Source organism: Anas platyrhynchos, chromosome 2 (genome assembly GCF_047663525.1).
Source record: "Anas platyrhynchos isolate ZD024472 breed Pekin duck chromosome 2, IASCAAS_PekinDuck_T2T, whole genome shotgun sequence".
Taxonomy (NCBI): Eukaryota; Metazoa; Chordata; class Aves; order Anseriformes; family Anatidae; genus Anas; species Anas platyrhynchos.
In genome coordinates, this window is record NC_092588.1 from 21,392,796 (window position 1) to 21,415,927 (window position 23,132).

At 44.7% G+C, this 23,132-nt stretch overlaps 1 long non-coding RNA gene across 4 annotated transcripts; it reads left to right on the plus strand.

Annotated features, from left to right (window-relative positions):
* The first annotated feature begins 3,217 nt into the window (after positions 1-3,217).
* On the plus strand, positions 3,218-9,849 carry LOC106019631 (uncharacterized). Of its 4 annotated transcripts, none has more exons than XR_005263953.2 (5): positions 3,219-4,273; positions 4,392-4,450; positions 5,206-6,069; positions 6,960-7,695; positions 8,027-9,849. It is a non-coding gene; the product is annotated as an uncharacterized lncRNA (long non-coding RNA). The 4 variants fall into 4 exon arrangements; XR_005263952.2 differs by having other exon boundaries at positions 6,960-7,089; positions 7,561-9,849; XR_003495799.3 differs by having other exon boundaries at positions 3,218-4,273; positions 6,960-9,849.
* The last annotated feature ends 13,283 nt before the right edge of the window (positions 9,850-23,132 follow it).

Below are 23,132 nucleotides of genomic sequence, written 5' to 3' on the forward strand. Positions count from 1 at the left end.
AGTGATACATACAGATGTGACCCAAGTTATGAAAAAGAGGAGCACAACTTTCTCAAAATGCCCACACTCAGGATGATACTTGCAGTAGGTAGCTCGAAGGATCAAGACATCAGAACGCCAGATTATCCTTCCTCTGCCTCAGATGCTTTCCATATCTGTGTTCTCATTCTGGATTTTCAGCTCCAAGCATCTGATAATATTTTCTGCTTCTCTCTCCCAAACATCATCTGTTTTTGACATCAAAATGGTACCTCACTCCCGTCACCCTGCGGCCATTAGGAAATGGTCACCAACGACTCAGCAGTGCTCAGTGCCCTGCTAGGGCAAATGTGCTCACGTCACAGAGCTGTGGTGTTAGTTATCTCTGTGTTTTTACAACTAGTGTTAAGAATCCATTTAAAAAACTTTATTTTTAAGCAATAGTTACTTTGGTTTGGTTGCTATTATTTGCCTGGGCCCAGCTCATGGAGAAAAACCTATAGATTAACAAGCGAATGGTGAAAATGTTTTCTTCCTGTGGTTCCTGTTCATACAATGGAATCAGTTTTGCAGACAATGTCTGGAATAAGCAATCTGATCTGATCAAAGGCCCCGATTCCCACTTTCACATGGTGTGCTTTGCAGCTGATTAATGGTACAGTGCTAGAACGGGGCATCCAAGTGGATGAGGGGCTTTCCAGAGCAGGGTGAGTGTTCTTCCCAGGGAGTTTACGAGGTTGCCTGTCACAGCAGATTATCAATGTGGTGTGCAGATGAAGGTTACAGCATGCATGAACTGCCAGATCACATGTACATCATGGTGTGTGAGCTGAGAAACTTTCCTGTTTCTTTTGTAATTCTCATGGTTCTTCATGATTCTATTCTCGAAGTTTTATTAAGGATAGGGATGTTGCTAGTGTGTTACATGGATGTGAGCACCTAAAGCTGGATCTTGCAGTGCTTCTCAGGTTTTAATGGTGCAACAACAGGCACTCCCAACACAACAGTGTACTGGGAGAGAAAATATCTCCAGATCAAAGCTTCCCAGCACACAGCTGAAAACAGCGCGGTACGGTGAGACAGGAAAACTCACTGTCAAGACTGCGTTTCAGATAAAGTAAATTCAGCGAGGCGGTTTTTTGGCTGATTGTTCTGATTTTGTCAGCCTTTGCTGTAAGCAGCATCGTTCACACGTGGGACAGTCCTTTCCACCGTGGTGTGACTCGAGGAGGAGGCCGGCGGTGCCTGGCAGGCGGCTCAGGTTCCTCGTGTGCGTGCAGATGCTCCGCGCCTTCTCTGAGCGATGTTAGCGTTGTAAGGGTGCACGGTAGCTCTGCTGCGACACATTTTTCCCTTTGTAAAGACAATGCCTAAGGCTGTTCCTATGAGATAACAAATCTGTATTGGTTTTAAAGCGTCTTTTTGAACGCTGCCAAGGCTCACACGGGTTTCTCAGCACGAAGTTCCTGTCACTCAGAAGCTGTCGGGGGGACTGCCTTTTCAGCTGGAAGTAATTTAAGCAAGCAAACACGAGATGCATGCCTGGGCCTCGTAGAAACTTTACTTCTATTTTTAAATGACAGCTATTTCTCTTATTTCTGACAGGGCAAGTTCAGAAGGGAGGCACCCCCTGTGAAGGCATCCTCGGGAGTCTCCAGCGGGGCCTGGGAAGCTCTCTCAGGCTGCTGGTGGGCTCCTGTGGGGCTGAGGGCACCGTGGAAGAGCATCCCCCACCGAGATCAAGGGGCTCAGCGCCTGCCGACAGCCCCCCTGAGCCTGGCCCACCAGCTACGTGCCCCATGGGCAGCACGGCTGGCCCAGAGCTGTCTCCATCACAGGGCAGAGAGCTCTCTGAGAAGTGTCTGCCTCCGCTGCGGAGCCAAAAATGGGATTTTTATCTTCATGTCTCTATGCTGCATTGTATGTTATATGCCCTTTGTGGCAACGGGCAGCAAATAAACTCCTAAGAGGAGGAGACCTCTGGAGAGCTCTTCTCCCCTCCCACCCACAGCTCCCCCAGCCTGGGGAACAGGACAATGTTAGAAGCTGTTTGTGCCTCCTGGGAGAAGCGTGTGGATGCACCAACAACCCTGACTTCCCAGACGCTTCTGGGGGTCCTCGTGATGCTGCCTGCTGAAGGTTGAGGGGCAGATAGGAGGGTTGCTCTACATCCAGCAGTGATGGGCTCTGAAGGTTTTCCATCCTGCCAGGAGAGAAGTGGGTGGCTGGTACAGGTGCTTGTGCAGGTGTGCAACTTGATGTAGCAACATCAAATTTAATGTTGTCTTTGCAATAGATATACAAGTATGAAAGCTAGGAGGCAAAGCTCAGGAGAGCCCCTAATGAAGAGCAGTTTGGGTAACATCACTCCTTCACAGGGTGCCCTCCTGGAGGGGCAGTAAGCTGGGCTGTGCCTCTGTACACACCCTAGAGGGTGTCATTCCTCATGCTGAAGGTCCTCTGGAGACTGCTGAGGTTTCTTGAGGTAGCTGGGCTTTCCAAGCCAGGATATGGGGCTGTGGGTGAGAGTGAAATCCATATTTCTACATATTAAGAGAATTTCTACAAATTAATTTTTAAAAATTAATTAATATAAATAAACCCAAGCTTGTTGCTGGATTTTTTTTTTTTTTTTTTCTTCTCATTTTTTTCTTTTTTTTTTTATGTTTCTGATTACAGAAATCTGTTTTATATTGCACATATACTATTTGTCTTGCTATACATCCAAGCATATCTCTTGGCCTGAAACTTTCTGCACTCATCCTGCTTCAAAGCAGAGTTCCTGAGATCTGTGGGAGTCAGCGGCGAGTCCCATTCATCCATTTTTTGGCTTGCCAAACAAAAGCAGCAGGCTGGGTGATTGGACTCTGGTCTGCAGCACTGTTCGGAGGCTTCTGCCTTATCATCAGAGCTCAGCCACACATACCAGATTCATGCAAGTTTAATGTAAACGTCAGACCAGGTAGGACTTCTGGAGCTCCGTGGAGGGAAAGGCTGGTGTGAAAGCCCATGTCCTCCCTGTGATCAGAGACCTTGGGCTTGATAGACACCATAAGCCACCAAAAAGGAGGATCTTGCCACCCTTAGCTGTGGAGCCGGGCCACAGATTTTACTCATTTCGATGTGTCTGTTGACTTGGCGGGCAGCTTTCCTCATTTCGCCTGTGACACATGAGGATATCTTTTGGGTTGGGATGCAACACAGCATTTACCTCACCTTTTTCATCACATTTTGACGAAGCAGTCTTGAAGAAATGACTCCAAGCATGGTTCCCAGAAATGCCTGCCGTGTTTCCATGTGTATCCTTTTCAGACCTTTTCAATAAGTGGAAAAGAGGGTGGGTTTCCTACATCTCAACCCTACATTCGTACTGATATTTCTTCCCAAGCTTTGTATAAATACACATCCAGCAGAGGCTCCCCTAATGAAGTATGTTTATTTCCTAATGAGAAATCTGTCTCAGGAACAGATTTCTGCTGTGACTGGCTGACAGCCTATTAAACGGTGCAATAATGGCCTTTAAATTACAGCGTGCGTCGAGACAGACCTGCTAATAGGGTGGATTTTACGTGGATTGAAGTAGCCCTTTTTAGCAGGTTTGTGCTGTGCCTGTGTCCTTGTCCGTCTGGAGCAGCAGGCTCCAGGGGGTGTTCTGAAAGCTTCATTAAAAAATGCTTTATGAAAATTGTGTGATCTCGGCAGCAGGTGGGAGAGACTATCTCTGCCTAACCTTGCCATTTGTATGGGGCAGGGGGTGAGTGCCTCTCCCCGTTGTCCACTTCTTTTAATGCCTTAAATAGCTCTCCTTGACACACGGCAATGAAAATGGCTCACTGACAAGTTTCTCCTAGCCCTGTGGCTATGAAGTCTGCTCTCTAAAGAAAAATCGACGTGGAGACCATTTGGCTTAAAAGCCCTTAAGCAAGTGGGTAAAATTAATCAGCTGTCTTTTAACTCTGATTCATTTTTCCTTTAATTCAATTTACAAAAATGTGCGGGCAGAGCCTGAGCCTCTGGGTATATTAACATTAATAAAACACAATTAAGCAAATGTTATTATGTTGCCAGCAACAAAAGGAATGCCCCTGAGTATACAACTTCCCCTTGCTGTAATAAATATGCAGACACGAGAACTGTGCCTGCAACCCAGTGCTTAAGCAGTCTTAAAAAAACCCACACAACACCACCATCAACAAAAAAACAACTTTGGGGAACACAAAGAAGCCAGCAGGAACAGTCTGAAAGTTAACACGCCAAGACCTACTTGCCAGAAGAGGAGAAATGAGAAGCACAGGTAGGAAAGTTTTGCTTTTTGTATTCAAATTCAGAGGTTGCAGCTTGGCTGGTTAATGTGACTTGTAGATAATGCTTAGACCTGTGAGAGTGATTGCGTTTTCTCATTGCTTCTACAGGGTGCTACAGCCAAAACCCCACTCCCAGCAATAAGAAGAGAGGAATAAAAACCAGCAAGGTAAGAAATCAATCACCTTAATAATCAAAGTGGAAAACCAATGAAAAATAAACATTCTAGGGGGTTTTTGTGTGTGTATGGAAACAGATCACCTGAATCTACCAAAAATAGACATGTTCATGTATATAATGACATGTATAACTACAGTTTTGCAAGAACCCCTGCTAAATTAGGATACATCCAAGGACATCAGTTTCTCATGTAATGGTACAGTCTCTGCAGCTGCGGAGCAGTGATGCATACTCTTCTTAGGAGCTAGAAGGAACCCAGTTTACCAAACCTTACAGTGAATCCCATCATAATTATTCCAATAATGAGAGTTTGCATAAGGATAGCTGCTTTCAAAGTATTGGTTTAACCACTGTCAGCTAATTGTTAAAATTATCAATAAAGTGCAAAAATCTGGCCAACAGCACTGAAGTTGTTCTTTTGGCATTTGATTCTAAATCTGGAAGTGTTTATTTGAGAAGACTGAATTTCGCAGGTTGTGTAATGCAGGGAATATTTTCCCTGTGTTTTGACCCCAGGTATTGAGGTTATCTGTTATTTATTCTTTTCTTGGACTCCTTTCCTCCTTGCTTGCAGCTCTGCCAAGTTAGGATAAATGTTTATGCTAATACACTGTATGAATCTGACTCCTTTTATTGTTTCATCAGAAAGAAAAAAAAAAAAAAGTGATTCTGAGAATGGGCTGGGGAGGATTTGCCAGGATTCTATTCCTAAAGGCATTTAATTGTGACTCTTTTACAATTTAGTCCCTTAGGGGAAAGAAAAAAAAATAATTGAAAGAGAGATGTTGCGTTTTCCTTCCCAATTAACATTTTGTGTGCCACGTGGGTGCGACTCGTCAGCCCAAACCTCGGACAGTGTTCCAGCAGAGCACATGGACACCTCCTGGATCTGAGGCAAGTGATGGTGAAGCAGCCACTCTGCCCCTTGCCACGCTCCTCTGGTGCCCAGGAAGAGCCCCGCAGAGCCGGCTGCTGCTGGCACAGCTCCTCAGGCCCATGGGATATTTCCACCAGAAGTGGCTGTGTATATCTCATGGGCTCGTGTTGGTGTACGTGTGGGCATGTGGCTTGTGCCGGCTGATGAGGGTGTCAACGTGGAAACAGCTTTCCTGGTGGTTTTCAATGAGCCTCGGGGGAATCCTTGGCATAAGCAGACTGTATGCCTTCCTCTTGTCTCATCCAGGAGTCTTTGGGACCACCCCCCAATACAAAAACACGTGAGCTCTAAGAGAAAAACGAAGCAAAAGCTGTCCTTCTACTCAGCACTGAGAGAAATCTCATGCTGAGGAGGCCCAAGTGCTTAATGCACCTTTAACCTTGTATTTTCTCTCAGTTTTCTTTGAAAAGGGCTGACTGCAATGACTGATAAGCAATGTGACTAGCATTAGCAACAGAAGGGACATTAATCCATGCTAGGACAGAAAAAGGATGAAAAAGATCATGAGGGCACGATGAAATCAGCCCTTCCTGGAGGAGTGGTGGCTGCAGACCCATTACTGGGGGCACTGGGAGAATGCACTTGTTGAGTACGCAAGCCAACTGGGATTGTAAAGGTTGGAGAAATAACCCAAAGAGAAGAAGCAATTCAAGTAAAGAAATATGACCGAGGTGAGGAAAGCCTGAGAAAAAGTTAGAGTTATTTATTCAAAAGAAGACTGAAGGAATATGATAGCCATTTTTTAATATAATGGGGGGAAAAAAAGTGTATTGTTCTGTATTGCTGCTGGGTTACTGCCTGCATTGGAACAAGGCAGGTTTTGGTCAGAGATTTCCCAGTGGTTTCCAAATGCTGAGCGAGCCAGGCGACCGAGCAGAGTGCCAAGGGAGAGGGGCCAATGTTTGTTTTTGGAGGGCTGGGGACACAGGTGAGTAAAGCACCGAGGAGTGGTTTATAGAAATTTTCTCCTGACTTGGTGCTTAGGGATGGGCTCAGTGACTTCTTGAGCCTCTTCCATCCCTGATTGCTGAGATTCCTCCATTGTATAAACTCAAGTGTAGGTCTGACCTAGCTGGAATGTTTTTGCCATTAAGCAAAACAAAAGGCTTACAGATGTGAATGGCAAATTACGTACTGCAAATTAAAGCTTTAAGTAATTATGCCTGGCCTTTTCACATTGTATTTATACTTTATGAATGTTATTTTAGTTCATTGCATATAAATAACAAGCTGAGAATTGCTGTCCTTAATTGAAACCATCCCTACTTTTCTATGACAAGAGATTAACATTTTTAACAGACTCTTTGTGATCCACTGAGGCTTATTGTAGGATTTTTCTGCATTGTTGCTAGGCAGCTTCGTGCATGCCAGCAGACAGACACTGCTGGGTATGTCATGGCTAATTAGAAAAAAATCTCCGTGCTTTTGAGTGTACAGCAGCTGAAGTTTTTAAAGCTTGCTGCTCGGGATAAAGACAATTTAATTGGTTCGAGGACTGATGAGACACAATCATAGCAGTTGAGCAGTGCTTTAATTTTTTTTTTTGTTTGTTTGTTTACAGTTCCCTGGATTCACCGAGTGAATGAAGTGGTGAATATCTAAACAGTATTAGTGAGAAAAGAACATTGACCTGAGCTGTGCTGACATTGGGTTGGTCCTGGTGATTTCAAAGAATCGAGCATCACACTCAGGTAGAAGATTTGCACAATTACTGTACAACAGAACATTTAGCAAGGAAGAATTTTTAAAGGGGTGTAAATAGTTTTATTTCTACAAAGCAGCTTACAGTGAAACCAACAACAACAACGAAAACTGTTAAAAGTTATTACCAGTTCCACAATGACATTTATTTTAGGAGATTAGCCAATGCACTGGGTGTAAATGCCTTTGCTGAAGTTATATGTGCCTAACATCAGTTATGATTGCTTTGACCTCTGCTTACCCTGAAGAGAGAGCATCAGAAACTTGTCATTTTTGTGAAGGAGGATACAGGCCATAGGGTAAATCCTCATTAAACCTCTTAGGAAGTTCTGATTTAAAAAATAAGCAAATGGCAGGCTGAAGTACAGGGATTATAGAAGCCGAGGACACCTGATACAGATACAGAGATTTATCGGAGGGAATAGATTTAACTGGTGCTTGGTTTTCCTTTTTCTTCCGAGGGATTGCTTTTAATCTGGATCCAGTTCAGGGAAATGAACATCCTGAAAGAAGCTTTAAACTGCTTCCACAGCCAGACAAGAATTAGATTTGTGGAAACTTTTGAACCATATACAGATGTCTTTTGCATAAGGAAGGTGAGGCAGCCTTACATGCGAGCTCTGAACTGATCATGGAAGCAGACGCCGCTTTCTCTTCTTCAAAGCTCGTTTTAGCAGTTCAGTTTTCTTTCTCTACCCTTTCCTGCCTGAAGATACTGTATTTCTGTTAGCTGTTCATGTAAAACACAGTTCTGATGGAGACAGCAGGGCTTATCACAGCACGAAGGCAATCAGTCTTTGTGCCTGGGGGGGGCATCTGCTTGGGCCACCTTTCTTTCCTTGACACGGGGAGGATTTTTTTTTTTACTGTTGGGTCTGATCCTGATCACTCAGAGAAGAAAGTTTGGTTCAATCTCTTTCAAAACAGAACATCTTGCATGAAGCAGAGATCTTGGCTTCTCTAGAACCTCTGACGCCTTTTACAAACAGGATTGGTATGGACAAAGTCCATAGTGAAGTGGTCCATGGTTTCCTGTGCTGCACAGTGCCTCATGAAACAGCCGTGGTGGGTGAAGGAAGGACAGATGGAGCAGAACAGATCTGGGAAAGATCTGCGCTGGTTCAAGGTTGTGGATGTGCCGGGTTGTCTGAGCGTGTACAGCTCCCGTTGCCATGAAGGATGTGCTTGGAGTCACTATTTTTAACACCTGTGGAAACAAGTGTTAGCATGAAGGCACATTCCAGTTTCTGTGTTCCTACAAACACACCTCATCTACCTCCACCAACACAGACAACCAAATATAAATACTAATTGATACAAATATAAATAGTGTTTATATTTTATATTCCTTCAAACCCTGCTTAAAATGTCCTCTGTTGTAGCTTTTTGGTATTCCTCCTCTCCTCATCAAATACCTCTTCTTCTTGTTCCAATGGAAAAAAGCAAAACAGACCCATTTTGTGCTGGGATTTTAGATGCTGGATGCCTGCAAAACTGCCTTCTCAGCCGTGTGGCTGAGACCTCAAAGCTGAAGAACGCGTCCTTCATACTCAGTTGCTGAGGCACTGGGGATTTCTTATGCGGAAGGATTTTTTAACTAAATGTATAAATCTTTTGGTATTCAGGTGCTGCAGGAAGAGCTCCCACGTGCATTTATTTAACATTAAGGTCCGTTATAACTTCCACTCTGGCGTGAAGGATAGGTTCAATTACTTCCTGATTTACGTAAAAAGCACTTAGATTGTCTTAAGCATCGTGAAAAAAAAAAAAAAAGTTTTTGTTTCATATATCTCAATTTCAGTAAATTATTCATGTGAATTTCATTTTGACCAAAAGAAAGATTTGTCCAAGCTGGAGATCACCTTGCATTTCACGAGCTCTATATACCTGGAGGCCTCGAGTTGCATCGCACACCCAGCAAGGTCAGTGCTTCTCCAGCTGTCACCGCACCTTGCAGCACCGACCTGTTTCTGGTGGCCATGGAAGTGCTGGGAATAAAAAATAAATCCAGATTTCTAAACCTGGTTTCCTTGTGCAGTGGCCTGTCCTTGGGCTTGGTCTTCGACGGCATGAAACAACAGTGTGATAAATATATGTCCGTCAGACACTTGCATGGGGTGGATGCAAATGCACTTTTAAAAACTCTTCCATAATCTTCCTTTGCAATGGTGTGTTCGAGATCAAACATCAGAGCTCAATTTTCTATAATTACTCAGGTTTATGGAGCTGTCATCACCATGTCAAGAAAGCTGAGAAATTAGAGCATGGCTTTTAATTTTTTTTTAAAGTATTCTAAAGAAAATGTTGCCTTTCATGTATAAAATGAAACAGAATATGGCCACTGTGGGATGGACTGGCAGTTCCTTTGATGGCTTGATTTACATTCAGCTAACTATTGTTAAAAATGAATATGCTCTGTCCAGATTTTGTGCGAGCTAAATACATTTCTCTGCCTTATTTCCATCTTCGCAAATACGCATTTGCAGTATATTGTTAACAACTACGAGCATTATAACTGGTGATACAGCAGTCTGCACATTTTGGACATTATATCATTACGATAAAACTTTGCGGGCTGTTGACCCAACTTAAATTAGGAACTAGCTTCTTCTTATATACTTACCTATACTCACACTAGTTGATAGCACCAGTAAGAGGGTGAATGATGGCAGTAATAAAGAATTCTCCACTGAATTGATAGTTTTATTTATTTTCAAACAGCGCTCTTGCCACATCATTAAAGACCTTGAAGAAGATCTTTATTGTCTCATTTTCTTCATATTTTTTACATTTTCTGTGTGGGATTGTATAATTTAGGAGAATAGCTTGCTCTGCATTGAAACAGTTCAGCTTGTTGAACTAGATCAAAAGAGAAAAAAAGAGAGAGAAAAAAAAAAAAACACCAAACCTTTCCAAGTACTAAGGGTCTTAATTTGAATGTGATAAACCCACTCTTCCCTGTTATATCTGCTCCTTGACTGATGGCATCTCTCAAGGTAATTATGTTGCAGCCTTTTCCCCCTTTTTTCTTTTTAAATGGCCACTGTGGTGCTAGTTACAGAACAGCTGGGTGCCACATATGTGAAATGTCTGCCAGGAAGGACACCTTTGTGGAGTTCCTCAGCTGGGGTAGCCCACTGGTTGTGCCGAGGCGTGAAATTTGGTTCTACGAGAGCTGGAAAGCATTCAGCTCCACAATGCTAGTGCTGTGGGGGGAAGAGAAAAAGGAGAAAAAGAGAAAGGCACATTTACACCAAGCTCCTCAATTAAATGGAAGCTTTTGGCTTACAGGGGTCTAACAGAATGGCCAGCACACATGGAGAAATGACAGGGGTCTTTTCTGTTCTCCCTTCTCTCCCCACTTCTGGCCCTTTTGCTGTTGTTAAGTGCTTCTGCCTACTTGTAGGGTGGAAGATGCAACGCAAGATGGTTTTGGAGATGCTCAGACTGTGTCTCTCCATCAACCCTTACCCAAAGGCTGCAGGACCGCCAGCTGCAGCATTCCTCATCCACCCTGCATCTTGGGACCTTCTCATCTACTGGTCCTCCCTGCAAGAGGGCAGAATAAAAAACACAGAAAGGGAGGTTGTGCCGCAGCCTAGCAGCATGAGGCTGGAGGCACTGCTATGGCAGGAGTATCGGTGCTCACAGTTTTGGCAGTGCTGGGCTTTGTGTCCACGCAGAGTTTCAGCTTTGCCATGATTCTTCCTTACTCTCCGTCAGCAGTTCCCACAGGGAGGGATGTGAAGGAGGACAGGTACAGGGCAGGTCCTGTGGGCAGACACAGCTGAGGGGTCAGAAACACGCGTGCAGAGAGCTAACAGTTCTGCCAGCAGTGAGGTCATTAGAGAAACCTCTCCAGTTATTTATCTCACTGCTTGCTGTCCAGCTTTTCCTCCCTCCTTCCCACACTGCAGCCCACGAAGGTGCTTGTCGTTCAGACAGAGCTTTAGGACGCTGCCAAGACCAATTGATTTCAGGAAATGATGTGCAGTGGGAGAAGAACAGGATGCAAAAACTGCTGTAACACTGCAGAGGTGATGGTGAGTGCCTGCTGCTGCAAACTGCAGCGATGCTAACACGCTGCTTAAATACCCCGAGAGGATGTAACTGCGATCCCCAGGCTCTGAGCTCACCAATATGCTTCATACCAGCAAAGCTCCTTAGAAGAAAGTAATTAAAGTGAGGAAATGAGAGAGCCTGAAGTAACATGTCAGTACAAGGAGATGTATTAAGAAAGTGCTTTATTAAGGGAGTGCTTTTCATAATGTAAACAAGGCATTTTTCAAGTACCAATGGATGCTTGCAAACGTACCCACAGGAGCTAGTGGCAGCAGCAGCAGCAAATGTTCTCATTTCTTTACTTTGGCCAGAAGAGTGATTTAAAAAGCCATTTGTGGGTCCGGGGAATGACACACTTTGCTCTTGTGTGGGACCACATGGTCATATTCCCACCAGGTACGTGTGTGCCTGTGGTTTTGTTCCCTGGGTAGGGGGAACAGCCCCTGAGTATTGCCTGCAACCCGAAGCCCGTCGCTCCTTCTGCTGCTCTCCTCTGTGGCCTGCTGCAGGTCAGCTGGAGGTGATTTTCAACCTTAACCTCGAGCCACAGCTGTAGATGTCAGATGAGCTCGTTTTTCAGAAAGGCTGTGGCTTGTACTGTCACTCACAGCCACGAAATCCGGAGCTACCATTGAACTGAAATCCAGCCGGTTGTGGGTGGGATTCACAGCCCTGGAGGCTGAGGTCGATCTTTTAAGGTTGATTCCCAGAATTACAGCCAGTCAATGCAACAGCATCAAGACCTGAAACCCAAGAGAAATAATTTCATCTGCCTCCCCCACACCACAGTCTCTTTCGGGAGTCTGGTGGCATTTTATTCATTCGTGTTTGTCCCCTACCTCCCAGTCCCGAGGAGAGAAAGAGCCTTGTAAATAATGGGAGCGGGAACAATGGCGTTGTTTGCTGTTCATCTTGAAGCATCCCAAAACACTCTGCCAAACAATACCCAGGACATAGTTTCGTTGCCCACTCAACCTAATTGCTGTAGCCTTCAGGAAGACTACTTGGCTCTTGCTACATTCACTCTCTTCCTCGTGGTCCTTGTCAGTGGGTGCCATGACATAGAAACGGGTACTGAGGTCTCCAATGCTCCTCAGCCAGGACTTTGCATCCTATTACCCCTGGCTGTGTCTGGGCTGAGTAATGCAGTGCTCCAGGCCTAAAGTTTCCGTGCAGTTTCCTAAAGTTTCCCTACAGTTTCCGTGGAATACCACATCCCTCCATCTGACCAGGATTTGTCACGCAGTGACAGCGATGTGGCAGTCCCTTGATGATCACTGGCAGCAGGAGCGTGGTGGGAGGAAGGCAGATTTCTTATCTAATAAGGATAATGTAGTGTGCGAGGTTTTAAATATCTAGCAGATTACAGCATGCTAATTTAGAAAAAAAAACAAAAAACAAAAAACAAAAAACACAACATGCATGATCCCGAGCTTCCTGTAAGAAAAGGGTAATAGGAAATCTGCTAAGATGACAGGTACTTTTTCAACAAGTAAATAAACTGATTGAAATGGGTCAGTTACGCAAGGGAGGAATTGGGTCTGGAAGCACGGATCTCCTAATTGTTGTGTAATGGTATGGAACAAGGGCGTCTTCTCAGAGCACACATGGGGCTCAGACTTGCTCCAGGCTTGTGTATTTTTATAAAAGAACGCCCTCCGGGGATGTGATTCCTCCCTTCATGCTATTTTTCTTTTCCTAAAGGATGTTTGCATCTAACACCTTTCCAGTGACTTTTTTTTTCCCTTTCTTTTGCTTGTTATTAATGTGCTGGTGACTGGATTAAACAAACCTGAGTGAAGCAAGCTGCTGCTTCTAGATATAGAAGCATGGCTGGAGGTATCTCTGATAGTTGTTTTATACACAGTTACTATGGGAACGGGCCTGGGAGTCTTAATTTGGCTTGATTGGTGTACGAAGTTTAGGATTTTAAGGAGGTTTGCCTGGGCTGGGCTCGGCTGGGGAGCTGAGCCTGTGTCTGGGCCAGCGAGGGACACACAGTGGTGGTGGGATGGGGAAAGAGGGGATCGAGGTGCAGTGCCCGAGCTGGAGAGCAGCTGCCAGGTCAAGGTTGGAGGCCCCGAGAGGGCTCCTCGAGGCTCCTTTCACACAACACTTCTGATCCCAGCTGCAGCACATCAGGGCTGCCCTGGAGCACAGGCAGCCAGACACCGCTTCGGGGAGAGGACACAGCTGCTGGCGTTGCCTCTGTGAGAGCTGAGACCCACACGTGGGGTCAGCAGATACACGTGCACCTGCGGCTGTGTAAAGCCTCACGCTCTGCTCAGTTGGCCATCATTTTCTCCCCCCTCTGGAAAAAAAAAAAAAAAAAAGAGCTGTCTATTGCTGCAGGAGAAGTGAAAAAGCAAACCAGAAGGCAACGCTGAGCTCTGGGGGGAGCCACCAGTGCCCTGTTAGCAGGAATGGATCAGGGATGGATCTGGAAGGGGCTGGATTTCATAGGCGGGAAAGATCAGGACTGAGAGGGAGAAGGAAAGGAGGACAAACCATGGGCAGGGAGGTGAAAATTCACTGACACTGTGGGAAGGAGGCAGCAGCTCCTTGGAGGATTTACCTGAAGTCCCCAGACCATGGAGGTGGGGAGGGAGAGCTCTGGGGGGCAGGTCCAGGTGGGTCTGCTCCAGTCTGTCCCCACCTATGGGGGCATCTTTTTTTTTCTTTCTTCCTTTCAAGAGGAAAACCTGAATGAGATCACTTTGGGCTGATGTGAACTACATCTCAACCAAAAATTAAAAGCCTTTGTTTCCATTTTAAATAACCTGCAGTAATTTAGAAGTAATTTTTAAGCATCAAATGCCTTTGGGAACTAAGGCAGCTTAGCTTTGTAAAGAGTAATATGAGACATTACATCTTAGAAAGGGTGAAACGAGATGTTCTGTCATTTAACTTTTTGTGGTGGCTGATTTTTGTGGGTTTTTATTTTGTTTTGTTTTTCTCTCCTACCCTTAACAGTTGTATTTGTTGAAATCTTTCTACATACTGTAGCTGTGAATGTAACACTTGGATCTTTTGGGTGCCCAATAGCGGAGTGTTACTGATTTCATGTCACAAAGGTATTTTTGTTTCTCATTTGTTGTTGACCACACAGGAAAAAACAGCTGGAATTCCTAAAATCCAGCCAGATTTGGCCCTTCCTAATGACAGTACTATGTAGTTACTCTGTATTGCGTTTCTTAAATGATTAAAAATATGTTTTCAAAATTATGCTTTGGTTTTTCTCTAACAGAGAAAAATCAGGTGCAGTTGATGCCATTAATGTAAAAATCCATCAAGCAGTAGTGGAGAACTAGAGTGAGAAGTAGTTTCCAAGTTAAAGAAGAGAATTTGGCAATGGGATAGTGCCATAATACTTTGGCACTGTATACAAAAGCAGAAAAAAATAAATAAAACACCCCCAAGGCTGGAAGAGAGGTGATGAAAGATTCTAGGAATGGCTAGGACATATTTTTCATTAACAAATTCGGTAATCCATCCAAACTGAACTTGATCATTTATTAACAGGAAAGAATGTCTTTATAGCTGAACGAAAACTCACTCCCCGGAGTTTCACGATCACAGGCTAATTACTTAATCTCTCTGTGTCCCACATATTCCCTTTGCGATCAAGAGAGAATTCATTAAAACTTCATAACCTCTACGCTAGAGATAATATTTACCTGCTTTGAAGAAATGCTCTAGAACTGGATTAACCATTTTGTAAACAGATTTGAGCTTACTGAGGAAGAGGTATTAAGATCAGCTCCGCCAAACTCAATATTGACTTTGAGAGATCTTGTGGTGGCATTTCTTGTAATGTTGGTCCTGAGGGATGTTGAAGCTGGGCCCTTGAAGTCATTAGTCCTAATAGCTGAACAACTGTTAAATATCATTATATGCATCATTAAGTTATTATCCACTTCCCACCTATAAATTCATTTTAGAAAATGCCCAAAGGTGTGAGTTGGGATAACAGTGACCAGAAATTACATGAATTCATCATGGCAAATTGATCGCATCTAAAAAAAATCAAATTTGGAATTGATATGAAATACCAGTAAATATGCTGCAATGGGAAAAGCAGATGTGGCAGACATTTAGATACCTTCCAGATGTAAAAAGCATACTCCTGAGATCTTCCCAAAAGTATTCAGATAAAGGTGAGCCAGAAATGGTCACGGAGATGAATGAGGGAGAGTGAAGGGTAAACATTCTTTTAAGACTTCTGGAAGAGAAAAGAGCTGCATAAGGACCATAGGGAAAAAAAGGGAAGAAAAAAAAGAAGAGCACAAGCATTAAGGAGTTGGATACTTTGCCTGAAAGCTGCTTCAGAGCAAACAGTGGTACTGCTCCAGTAAGCCTCCTCTTGGGGAGGTCTGTAAATGTGGGCTCTGAGTGGGTGCTTGTCTTTATCTGAGAGGGGGAAAGGAGTCTGGGACACAACAAAGACTCTGTAAAATTAGGCAGAAAAAAAAAAAAAAAAAAAAAAAAAAGCAATCCTGAAAAATAATCAGCACAGGCAACTGCCCGCATGTGTGCACAGCACCTCTGGGGATTTGACAGAGCCTCTGGGACTGGGCTCACTTCTTCAAATGCATCCCTCGGATAAACCCACTAGCTTCTATGGAGTTCTGTGAGAGCTTCACTTCGCCAGGCATCTGATGAAATCTCTTTTGCAGAAGTAATTCAGGCTGGCTTGCATATGAGCAGTTTGCAGCTTCATGTTGATTGAAAATTGGCTGAGAAGTTGTAAACAATGCGTAGTGATTAACAACAGTGAATCAAGCCTCAAGGAATGGCCGAAGGGGCTGAAGTTTCATCTTCCACTGCATCTTTAATCATAATTAAAAACAAACATTTGAAGGATTGTGCAGTCAAATTTTCACATGATAATCAGGATGTATTGCATTCCCCTACTTATGAAACAATAAAAAGATTAAAAGGTGGGCCAAAAATTGAATAGGACTCACGTCTGAAAGCTAAACTGGCATTTGGGAAAAACAGTTTGAAATGCTTATTCTGGAAGAGGGAGGAAGCTTAGAAATGACTCATGCACCCAACACCTCCTCAGAGGGACAACAGGAGCCTGCAGACTAAAGCTGACAACAATCCAACCGGATTTTGGACGACTAAACACACATATGTATGTGTGTATATATATATATATATATTTCATATGGAAACAAGAAAACTTTCTCTGCAGGGCTGTGACAGCATTTGGTGCAGGTGCAGGTGAATGGACTCTGTCTCAGCTTATCCAACCTTACTTGGAAGATGCTAGTTCACTGAATTATTTCACTCACAGCACTTTTGGTTTGATAAAAGTCGGATAAAATTAAGACAAAGTTTTGCCACAGTCAGTGTAAGCTTCATGGAAAGACCACTCCACCTAGCAGGGAGGTTGCAGGGGCTCCCCTGCGGCCTGTGGAGAGGCCCCTGGTGGAGCAGGCTGTCCCCCTGCAGCCCATGGGTCCCCCATGGAGCAGATCTCCACGCTGCAGCCCCCCCATGGGTGGAGGAGCCCCCGGTGGAGCAGGTGGATGTGGCCTGGAGGAGGCTGCGGCCCATGGAGAGCCCCCACAGGAGCAGGCCCCGGGCCGGAGCTGCAGCCCATGGAGAGGAGCCCTCGCAGGAGCAGGGGATCTGGGGGGAGCTGCTGCCCATGGGGGACCCGTGCTGGAGCAGTTTGCTCCTGGGGGATGGACCCCGTGGGATGGAGCCATGTCAGAGCAGTACTTGAAGAGCTGCTGCCTGTGGGCAGCCCCCGCAGGCTCAGTTCAGGAAGGATGGCATCCCGTGGGAGGGACCCCATGGGGAGCAGGGTCAGACATTGACCATAAAGAAGCTGTGGAGATGAAGCATCAGAGACCAACCGCAGCCCCCATTCCCCATTCCCTCTCACTGCTTGGGGGCAGGAGGTGGAAGAGGATGGATGGGGAGAAGGTGCTTTTTGTTTGCTTTTAGTTTCTCACTGTTCCAGTCTGCTAGTGATAGGCAATAAATTATATTAATCTCCTTATGCTAAGTCTCTTTTTCCCGTGACGATAATTGGTGAGTGATCTCCCTGTCCTTATCTCAACTCCTGAGCCCTGTCTATTGTATTTTCTCCCCTTTTTTCTTCGATGGGGAGTGCGAGAGTAGCTATGGTGAAGCTTGGCTGCCCAGCAGGGTAAAACCATCGCACTGGGACAGTTTTTCAGGCTGCTCAAACACTGCTTGACTACGAGCAGCTGTTTGCTCTTCTGGCTAGCTCCCAGAGACCTTGTGAGGGATTTTTCATAATTCCCAATTTGAAGGAAGTGTGGAAATTTTTAGCCCCAATCAAAAAGCATTGACATTTTATGAACTGGAAAAAAAATCCTCACACTAGCGAGCTCCCACAGGAACCACCATTTGGCTTTGGACACCCCATCACGTGGCAGGCACAGAGAAGCCAGCGGGGGATTTGTGCTGTGAGGGTGGTCAAGTGCTGGCACAGGCTGCCCTGGGAGGTGGAGTGTCCATCCACGAAGACACCCAGCTGGACACAATTCTGGGCAACTGGCTCTGGCTGAGCATCCTCCGGGGAGGAGGATGGAGTCAAGGCCTCCAGAGGTGCCTGCCAGCAGCACTGAAGAAGCAATATCCTTTGGCTGTGTGGCTTTCCCCAGCTGACGAGAAGACAGCCTGCACTGGAGCAAGGAAAAACACGTGCTACAGGAATTGAAAGCTATTACAACAGAGCTGAGCTGCCAGGTGGGTGAGCCAGCCCTTCTTGCCATGTTTTCTGGTCATCCAGATTGTGTGACCCTAGCCGCAGGGAAACCACGACATCCCTGAGTGAATTTATCAGAGGAGTGACTTGTAAAAAGTTAAAATTTGAGTGGAAAGTAAAGGGTAAAAAATGGCAGAAATCCAAATGCTCATTGCTAGCGCTGGCTGCTGGGAGTGGGTGGAAGCTTGTCCTCTGGGCACATCAGCTCGTGATTTCAGTTCCTGCATTTTCTCCAGACAGCTGGTATCAGGATCCTGGCTTGATGTGCTAGCACAGCACATGCCTCATGCCCTTATTTTCTGTCTCTCTTTTTCTTCCCCCCTCCCCAGTGTGAAATCCATCTCGAGCTTCCCTTATCATTGCAATGAAAGGAAATCCACAGCCATGTGCAAATACCATCTCTGCAGCAATACAAGGAAGGTGCCAGGATTCATCCTGCCTCCGAGAGGAGGTTTCAGTTACTGACTGCTGTTGGCAAAGGAGAGATGTTCAACACACGATGCGAGAGAAGACATTTCCTCATTCAGAACCGATACTGGGCACATCGGTGTCACCATCTGCATGCCCACCTTGCAGTGTGGTTTCCTTGGTGAGTGAGTTATTTCCAAATTTCATCCCTGCCCTCTCCTCTCCCATTCTCCTGCCCTCAGCTGCTGAATCCAGCCCCAGCCACAACTGTCACCCTTAACTGTGCCCCTAACATCTCTCCTGGATCCACAGAGTGGAAAGACCATGCAAGGAACTTGTTGAGAAGACAGGTTACAGGGAGGCTCAGGAGGCTGGAGAATGACTGAATGACTCTGACTAGAGAAAACTGCCAAAGCAGATGCATCTGCTCCGGTGTGTTGCTGCTGCGCATGCCCCCTGCAGCATGCCCCCATCCAAAGGACGAACGGGAGAATCAAATTTTCATCAATTAAAAGGAGAAAGGGTTTTCAAACAATGCAATTACGCACACTTTGCAAAATGAGCTTTAATGCTGTGGTTCTGTGACCTTCAGAATGAATTAAACAAATTGCTTTTACACCCACCCGTGGAATGAGGCTTGATTAGTTACAACTCTCTTCTCTTTCACTAAATATTATGATTGTCAACAGCATGAAGAGAGCTTTTGTTTGATGAAGAGATAGCTAGCTGGGGAGAAGCATTTGCTAAATAGTGAGACTTAAGAAAACTCATTTTTCAAAGCCTGTGGTACTCATGCACTGGAATTGATGCTTTTCAGGTCTAATGAGTGTGCAGAGCTTTCTGGTGCTGGGAGGATGCTGAGATGTGCTGCTGACAGAGCGTGTGCAATTGTGGCCAATTTCCCTGCAGTGTCCTGGCTATACGTGAGGCACAGTGTGGTGGAAAATCACCACACGGAGTACTGGCTGCAAACTGGAGCACTGAAAGCATGTTGTGCTCAAAACAGCTCTGGCAAGCAGGATTTCTGCATTGCTTATAAAGTCAGAATTCATTTTATGGTTGGCGTACGCACTAGAGAATCAGAATATCTATGAGTCTTTGAATGTCATCAGGTAGAAAATAACTGGACATGGTCCTAAATTCCCTTCCCTCCTTGTCTTACATTTCTGCCTTATCCGTTCCACTGAAAAGATGGCTAACTTGTCTTGTTTTGTTAAAAAAAAAAAAAAAAAAGCCAGACTGTCCCTGATCTGAATAACAAATCTGGCCGTCCTGGCTATCTGTTGGCCCAGGTTGAGACTTTCTTCCTGGGAAGGAGAAGTACTGACTTTCTGCTCACTGAATTTCTCACCTGCTGAGCTTTTTCAGCCTGTATCCTTGAAGGGCAGGAGAGGTTTGTGCTGTACCCACTTCTTCCAAGAGGCTTACAGGAGGGACACTCCTCAGAGACACAGGAGGATGCTATATTACCCCTTGATGCTATGGGTGAGGTTCCTTAGCTGTCATAAGTTGCTTTCTTGCATCCTTTCTTCCCTCTTTTCTATCTCTGCAGCTTATGATATGTTAATATGGCATTGGTCCCAGGACCATGGGATGCCAGCAGGCATGTCTGTCCTGCCTGGCACGGCTGCGGCGAGGGCTGCAAGCCTGTATGTGCATTCATACATCTGCAATGCTCCATCGACTCCAGATGATCGTATTATATTAATAACTTGATGAGGAGATTTACATATGTATCAGGACAACATGAGGTGATGCTTCATTCCCAGTGTCCTAACTTGTTAAAATAAAAAGCATTTGTTCCAGTTGGATGTTTCTCACTAAATTCAAAGAAAAAGAAAAAGAAAAAAGAAAAAAACCACACAACAATAACAACAAAAACTTTGGTTTCTCTGCAATGAAGGTCAGAGCCTCATTGAAATTAGGCTATATAGGGATATTTTTAACCAGTAGAAAATTTCCTGTTTTTAAAGGCAGCAATGCAAATTTGAAGTAAAACAATGTAAATTATAGAATGACTTCAACAAGCTATTCTGTGACCTCGTGCTCTTTAGAGCTATTGAACGAAGCTAACTGTGTTTCTGGTGGGTGGCTAAAACTGTGGAGCTGAAGGAAAATATGTTGTGGGGGTGAGGGAGCCTGGCTGTTGTGATACGTAAGTGATGATTTAGGGTTACTGAGGATGTTTGTGTTGCCTTAGTGATGGCTTCCTGGGATTTTTTCGGTGGTGTTCACAAGAACTCGGATTGGGCCTTTGTGTGGGGCTGCCGGGCTGCAAATGCAAACGTGGGATATGGGCAAAGTCACCCATATTTCCGCTTGGCTGAGCGCTTCTGGTTGCTTCATCTGAATCCTGCTCAATTTAGCTCACAAAAAAACCCTCTATTTATTGAAAAGTCTCCAGAACTAACTAACATGTTTTTTCTTTTCTTTTTTTTTAGATGGGATTTGGATGATGCAACACACAAATCCGAGAATGCTTGTGTTTATTTTGTCTTTAAGGACTTGTCCAGCCAGCATCTGCCACTGTTTCTGTCTGCATGAGCAGTGCTTGCCAGCTACATGGACCTGCTGGCTCCTTCAGGTGGGCAGATGGACGTTGATAATGGACAGATACTTCAACCAGAAGGCAAAAGTTAGTGTCTCTGAGTTTGTTTTCCTTCACGTGTAGGATTTGTTAGCCTTTAGTGATGCTGGAGAGCAAAGGAATCAGCAGGAATTTGCTTCCCTTCTTTGGGTTCAGCATACCATTTGTGCTGATGGGCAGGTAGACCCCACAGAGAGATGGGCACCTGCTGGGGATGGGGGACACAGACGGGAGCTGGTGGCCTGGGGGCTGTGAGAGTGCTCTCCCCCACCTTGAGCCCCAAAATAGGCTGCCAGTGGTGTCTGCTGTTGTGTTCAAAGACAGCAACCACCCCTACCACCTTCTCCCATGGGTTTGGTGCCACCAGCACGGGTCTGGTGGTGCAGCAGAGGAGTGGCAGGAAGGTCCTGGCTCCCTGGGAGAAGCTGGAGCAGCCTCGGTGCCTGCAGATTGCTGTAAAGCAGCTCTTTTGGCTTGTAAAGCAGCCAGCTCTTGGGCTATTGTTAAGCAAGGAACATTTTTCAAAAAGACTTATGTTGTTTGTTTTAAGCTTTTAATTGACTACTGTTTATATGATTATATATGAATGAAGGAAGAAAAAAGTTTCAAAAATGCCCCAGGTTAACCCGCCATAGCATGGAAATACGTCTCGAGTGTTTATAAGTGCTCCTTGTTTTGCGTTCAGAGTCCGGATCTTTGACTTCCTTTTGGACTATTCTCCACTGGAAATGAGTGCTTGCTGCCAAAATAGTCCACCTTTTCCTGAAAGATTTGGTATTAATAGTTTTGACAGAACATCTTGTTCCTGTGCAATACAGGAGTCAGTCTAGCAGTTGGTCCTGAATAGGGGTACAGTGCAGTTGCATAGCTATTTTATTTTGAGATGAAATATCTGCTTCTTAAATAGAAAGAAGTTGGAGCTTATGTTGCTCGTAATGTAGACTGCATCTCCAGAACTGAGAGGAAAGCATCCGTTTTAATGCTGCAGCAGATTGCAGTGCTTGCTTTCTTTTAAAGAAAGAAGTGATTTTTATTAAAGCACAGTACAAGGCTTGCAGTATTTCTGAAACACAGTGTTTCAAACCTCCGGAGAGGTTTTCCCTCTGCCTCCTTTCCCTCTCCCTGCAGCTTCTGTGCGTGTGGGCAGCAGCCGTGCCCCCTGCGCGTCCTGACCCAGCACCAAGCCGGGCACACTCGCCGCAGCGAGCCTCTGCACATGCCTTGGCTGAAACACCGTCAAGCTTAGATGCCCTTGACCTAGCACACATAATAAGAGCGATCCCAGACTTGGCTAAAAGCTGCACTGGAAAGGCTTGTGACATCTCTTAATTTATTCGTTCTTGGTTTTCATTGTTTGATTTCAGTTGCTGTTTTTCACTTGCAGTCACAGTGGCCGTGTGACAAGGGATGAATGATCTTTGATAAGGGTTATTTGTTTCTTGTGGTAGGCAAAAAAATGCAATTTGTATTCTTGTAAGACTTTTCCCAAGCAGAGCTCAGTAATTGTTGCTGTATACTCAGTGAAGTGAGTGCCATGGCATTGTGTGCACCGGTACACCAAGCAGCTCCTACATGTTTTAAGGCAATTTTTCTTTTGCACTATATCTGTGCTTCCTGGGTGGCTGCACACAATTGTTGCTATATATTATTTTATTTTTGTAGCACCAAAACAATATTGTAATTTATTCTCCTTGGCAAAGTTTTCTCTGCCCGCACATTATATATATATTAGAAATTCATCCTCTTTCCTCTTCTGTATTTCACAGCACAGCATAGTACTAGGCAGTTTTAGGGAGTCGAGAGAACTGGTAAAATCCTGTAACTTTTTTTTTTTTCCCATAACAACTTAATTTCTCCTAAATTAATGGAGTGCTCCAATAAATAAATAAATAAATAAATAAATCAGTTCAGGTAGGCATCAAACTGTGAACTTATGTACTATAGAAAACAGGCCAGCATTTTCAGGATCTGTAGAATTTCATAATTTTTGTAACTCTACTTTTCTTAATATTTATTGCCTTTCCCAACACCATCACCATGTTGGGGCTGTGCTTCTGTTGCACAAGTATAAATGAGTTCCCGAGTCAAACAGAAACTCGTTTTGTACTTATTGACTGAGCAAAGTCAGGAAGAAGTTACTTGGAAGATTTAAAGCTGAGACCATACAATGTGCTTTAATAACAACAAAGACATAATCCTCTTTTCCTATCTCAAAGTTTTATTTA